Genomic DNA, 5645 nt, shown 5'->3' with positions numbered 1-5645 from the left:
CAGTACTCTGTATTGTCTATGGCAAGGGAAAATAAATTGCTCCCAGTTTACAGTTCCTACAGCTTCCACACGATGTCGCCAGTGTTGGAAATTGGGTTGAAGTTAATCCTTGGTGAAATGAAGAATAGGCACTTCCTGTCATCGGGTTCACCGGAGGAAGTTTTGAAAGAGAGAATATCGACCAAGATTTCAATACTTGCTGCTATTGAATACAGATAAGCCCCGTGATCAATTTGATTGATTATTAACGTTTACTAATACCTAAAGTTGGATTACAAAAGTAGTTTGAAGTTTTTTGTCAAAGTTTATAGGCAACGTTTTTAATTTTAAAAAATGACGTTGCGTTTTTGGAAAGCTGTTTTCCTGGATCAGACGGGCTTCATAAATTGACATTTTGGGTATACATGGACGGATTCAATCGAAAAAAAAGACCCAATTGTGATGTTTATGGGACATATAAGTGCCAACAAAGAATCTCGTCAAAGGTAATGAATGTTTTATATTTTATTTCTGCGTTTGTGTAGCGCCGGCTATGCTAATTATTTTGTTTACGTCCCCTTCAGGTATTTCGGGGTTGCATGATATCAGATAATAGCTTCTCACGCTTTCGCCCGAAAAGCATAAAATCTGACATGTTGGCTAGATTCTAGCAGTGTAGCTTTAATTGAGTACCCTGCATGTGTGTTTTAATGAAAGTTTGAGTTGTATCGAGTACTATTAGTTGTCACTCTGAAATTTCCCCTGAAGTTGATCCATGTACAGGGACAGCAGCCATAAAAAAGATTATGACTTCCCTGGTCTAGGTGTAATATTCTCTATTTCTCTCTCTCACACACACACACACACACGCACACACACACACACACACACACACACACACACACACACACACACACACACACACACACACACACACACACACACACACACACACAACAGACAGACGTTATGTTTTCTATCCTTCTGGGGACCCTAAAAGCTATTTCCATTAAAAAAAGCTATTTCCTATTTCCCTAACCCTAACCCTAAATCTAACCCCTAACCCTAAACCTAACCCTCAACCTAACCCCTTAACCTAACTCCAAACCCTAAACCTAACCCCTAACCCTAAACAATAACCCTTAAATGACCTTTACCATAACCCTTACCCTAACCTGTAACCCTAAACCCTAACCCCTAACCCTAAACAATAACCCTTAAAATAACCTTTACCTAACCCTTACCCTAACCTGTAACCCTAAACCCTAACCCTAACCTTGAACAATAACCCTTAAAATAAACCTTACCTAACCTATAACCCTAACCCTTACCCTAACCTATAACCCTAACCTATAACCCTTACCTAACCTATAACCCTAACCCTAACCCTTACCTAACCTATAACCCTAACCCTTACCCTAACCTATAACCCTAACCCCTAACATTTTACCTAACCCTAATTCTAACCCTAACCCTAAACCAAACCCCTAACCCTAATTCTAATCCCTAACCTAATCCAAACCCCTAACCCTAATTCTAATCCTAACCCTAATTCAAACCCCTAACCCTAATTCTAATCCTAACCATAACCCTAATCCAAACCCCTAACCCTAATTCTAAACCTAACCCTAATTGAAACCCCTAACCCTAATTCTAATCTAACCCTAAACCAAACCCCTAACCCTAATTCTAATCCTAACCCTAATCCAAACCCTAATTCTAATCCTAATCCAAACCCCTAACCCTAATTCTAATCCTAACCCTAATTCAAACCCCTAACCCTAATTCTAATCCTAACCATAACCTAATCCAAACCCCTAACCCTAATTCTAAACCTAACCCTAATCGAAACCCCTAAATCTAATTCTAATCCTAACCCTAAACCAAACCCCTAACCCTAATCGAAACCCCCTAACCCTAATTCTAATCCTAACCCTAAACCAAACCCCTAACCCTAATCCAAACCCTAACCCTAATTCTAATCCTTACCCTAATCCAAACCCTAAATTTAAAAAAGCCTTTGTCCTCATGGGGACTTGGCCCCAGGAGAGAGCATATTTTCCTTGTTACCTTACTTGTGGGGACTTCTGAGGCTTTTATGTCCCCACAAGGATAGGAGAACCAAAGCCACCCACATTACTGTGGTGTCAACAGGAGTTATTGTTTATTGTTGTCACTAGTACCAACAGAGGTGTGATCATTCCCTGTATGTTTTGAGCTGACCGATACCAGTAAAAATAAACTTAAAAGTCATTATATATAACAGCTATTCCATTCCAATCGTTCTCCTGTAGTTACACCACTACACAAGTTCAACCAATCGTTTTCCTGCGTGAATAAAAGGCTCCTTGATAACCAGCAATGTAACTGTCCTCAAACGTCATCGCTGATTGGCTGATCAGGGTTTTTGATGGCGTCAACTGAAAGACACAACTTGCCTGTCTAACCGCTCTTGGTTGTCTGTCAACTCTGAGGGCCAAGCTGAGTACAGCTCACTGCTGTTAAACGTTGAGCTCTACGGTGTTCCCCTCAGGTGGACCCCAACGATTTCATTTGGATTCATGTGGACCGAGAGATATTAGAAGGACATACCATCGTCAGAACTGTCATCTCCAAGTGCAGCTTCACCTTTTTTGGGGGGTGGATTTGGGACTGTATTTAGTGGTTTGCATCTGAAAGTGGAGTGGTTTGAGTGGTTGTAAAGTGGAAGCTGTGGAGAGTAAAGCACAGAAGCTGTTTTACAGAACGAGGAGAGGGAACGGTGTGAGACAATGGCATCCGGATCATCTCTACCAGAGGACAGGTTCTCCTGTCCCATCTGCTGTGACATCTTCAAGGATCCTGTCGTCCTGGCATGTGGCCACAGCTTCTGTGAAGTCTGTCAGCAGGAATACTGGGCAGATAAGAAACCTTGGAAATGTCCAGTTTGTAGGAGAAGATTCCCCGTAGCTATGACTCAACCTCCTCGTAACCTGGCGTTAAATGACGCGTGTGAGGCCTTCTTACAGGAGAGGAGGCAGAGAGCTTCATCTGGGTCTGAGATACAGGACAGGAGTCGGAGAGCTTCATCTGGGTCTGAGATACAGGACAGGAGTCAGAGAGCTTCATCTGGGTCTGAGATACAGGACGGGAGTCAGAGAGCTTCATCTGGGTCTGAGATACAGGACGGGAGTCAGAGAGCTTAATCTGGCTCTGAGGTGCTCTGCAGTCAGAGAGCTTCATCTGGCTCGGAGGTGCTCTGCAGTCAGAGAGCTTCATCTGGCTCTGAGGTGCTCTGCAGTCTGCACGGTGAGAAATTCAAACTCTTCTGTCTGAAGTACAATCAGCCCGTCTGCTTGGTGTGTCGAGATTCAAAAGTCCATAAATCTCACGACTGTGTCCCCGTAGACGAGGTTGTCCAGGATCTTAAGGAGGAACTCCACACCGCCCTGAAGCCTTTACAGAAGAACCTAGAGGTCTTTAACAACGTTAAACTAGCCTGTGATAAAACAGCAGAACACATGAAGAGTCAGGTCCAGCACACAGAGAAACAGATTAGGAAAGAGTTTGAGAAGCTTCACCAGTTTCTACGAGATGAAGAGGCAGCCAGGATAGCTGCACTGAGGAGGAAGAGGAGCAGAAGAGTCAGATGATGAGGAAGAAGATTGACGAGATGAGCAGAAAGACATCATACCTTTCAGATGCAATCAGAACCATAGAGGAGGAGCTGAAAGATGAAGACATCTCATTCCTGCAGAACTTCAGGACCACAAAGGAAAGATCCCAGTACACACTGCTGGATCCACAGCTGGTCTCAGGAGTTCTGATAGACAAGGCCAAACACCTGGGCAACCTGCAGTTCAGAGTCTGGGAGAAGATGCTGGGGATCCTCAAATACACTCCTGTGATTCTGGACCCAAACACTGCACATCCCAGTCTCTCTCTGACTGATGATCTGACCACTGTGAGAAGACCAGGCACGTCCCAGCAGTTCGTTAACAACCCAGAGCGATTTATGAGGTACACAAATGTTCTTGGCTCCGAGGGTTCAGCTCAGGAATACACAGCTGGGAGCTGGAGGCGGGGACCATCCTGACTGGGTTTTGGGCGTGGCTAAAGAGTCCATAGACAGGAAGCGGGAGCGTAATGCGACACCAAAGGATGGAATGTGGTGTATATCACAGCACGGTGGGAAGTACATAGGAGGAGGAGGTGACATCATCGCTCTGAAGAGGAGACCCCAGAGGATCAGAGTGCAGCTGGACTACAACAGAGGGGAGGTGTCCTTCTACCACCCCAAATACATGACACCTCTCTACACTCTTAACGTTAGAGCTACTGAGAGACTGTTCCCATACTTTAATATTGGGAATGTGGCTAATGGCAACAACCCTGGTATTTAGATCTACTGAGAGACTGTTCCCATACCTTAATATTGGGAATGTGGCTAATGGCAACAACCCTGGTATTTAGATCTACTGAGAGACTGTTCCCATACTTTAATATTGGGAATGTGGCTAATGGCAACAACCCTGGTATTTAGATCTACTGAGAGACTGTTCCCATACTTTAATATTGGGAATGTGGCTAATGGCAACAACCCTGGTATTTAGATCTACTGAGAGACTGTTCCCATACTTTAATATTGGGAATGTGGCTAATGGCAACAACCCTGGTATTTAGATCTACTGAGAGACTGTTCCCATACTTTAATATTGGGAATGTGGCTAATGGCAACAACCCTGGTATTTAGATCTACTGAGAGACTGTTCCCATACTTTAATATTGGGAATGTGGCTAATGGCAACAACCCTGGTATTTAGATCTACTGAGAGACTGTTCCCATACTTTAATATTGGGAATGTGGCTAATGGCAACAACCCTGGTATTTAGATCTACTGAGAGACTGTTCCCATACTTTAATATTGGGAATGTGGCTAATGGCAACAACCCTGGTATTTAGATCTACTGAGAGACTGTTCCCATACTTTAATATTGGGAATGTGGCTAATGGCAACAACCCTGGTATTTAGATCTGCCAATCCAAAGTGTCTCTGAAAGTGAAGTAAACCCTGTGTGTGTGTGTGTGTGTGTGTGTGTGTGTGTGTGTGTGTGTGTGTGTGTGTGTGTGTGTGTGTGTGTGTGTGTGTGTGTGTGTGTGTGTGTGTGTGTGTGTGTGTGTGTGTGTGTGTGTGTGTGTGTGTGTGTGTGTGTGTGTGTGTGTGTGTGTGTGTGAAACATGTGTCAGTTCGGTGGACATTATCAGGAGGTCATTTTGGGGTTAAGATAATACACACATCATTTTTAGAAACTACAGGACTGAAATATCCCCACGCTATGTGCTTCCCTTTTAATTAAGAATCAATTAAGAATACATTCTATAAGAATCAATTAAGAATACATTCTATAAGAATCAATTAAGAAAACATTCTATAAGAATCAATTAAGAATACATTCTATAAGAATCAATTAAGAATACATTGTTTAAGAATCAATTAAGAATACATTCTATAAGAATCCATTAAGAATACATTCTATAAGAATCCATTAAGAATACATTCTATAAGAATCAATTAAGAATACATTCTATAAGAATCAATTAAGAAAACATTCTATAAGAATCAATTAAGAATACATTCTATAAGAATCAATTAAGAATACATTGTTTAAGAATCCATTAAGAATAC

The 5645-nt window shown here is 42.4% G+C and overlaps 2 pseudogenes; one reads left to right on the top strand and one right to left on the bottom strand.

Moving 5' to 3' along the window:
- Positions 1-2589, bottom strand: part of LOC124027298 — a 12616-nt pseudogene extending 10027 nt beyond the window's left edge.
- Positions 2590-2750: 161 nt separating this feature from the next.
- Positions 2751-4361, top strand: LOC124027297 (annotated as a pseudogene).
- Positions 4362-5645: the final 1284 nt, after the last annotated feature.

This window comes from Oncorhynchus gorbuscha, unplaced genomic scaffold (assembly GCF_021184085.1).
Source record: "Oncorhynchus gorbuscha isolate QuinsamMale2020 ecotype Even-year unplaced genomic scaffold, OgorEven_v1.0 Un_scaffold_3079, whole genome shotgun sequence".
NCBI lineage: Eukaryota > Metazoa > Chordata > Actinopteri > Salmoniformes > Salmonidae > Oncorhynchus > Oncorhynchus gorbuscha.
The sequence above is the reverse complement of the archived record's forward strand: the minus strand, read 5'-3'. Positions and strand labels throughout refer to the sequence as shown.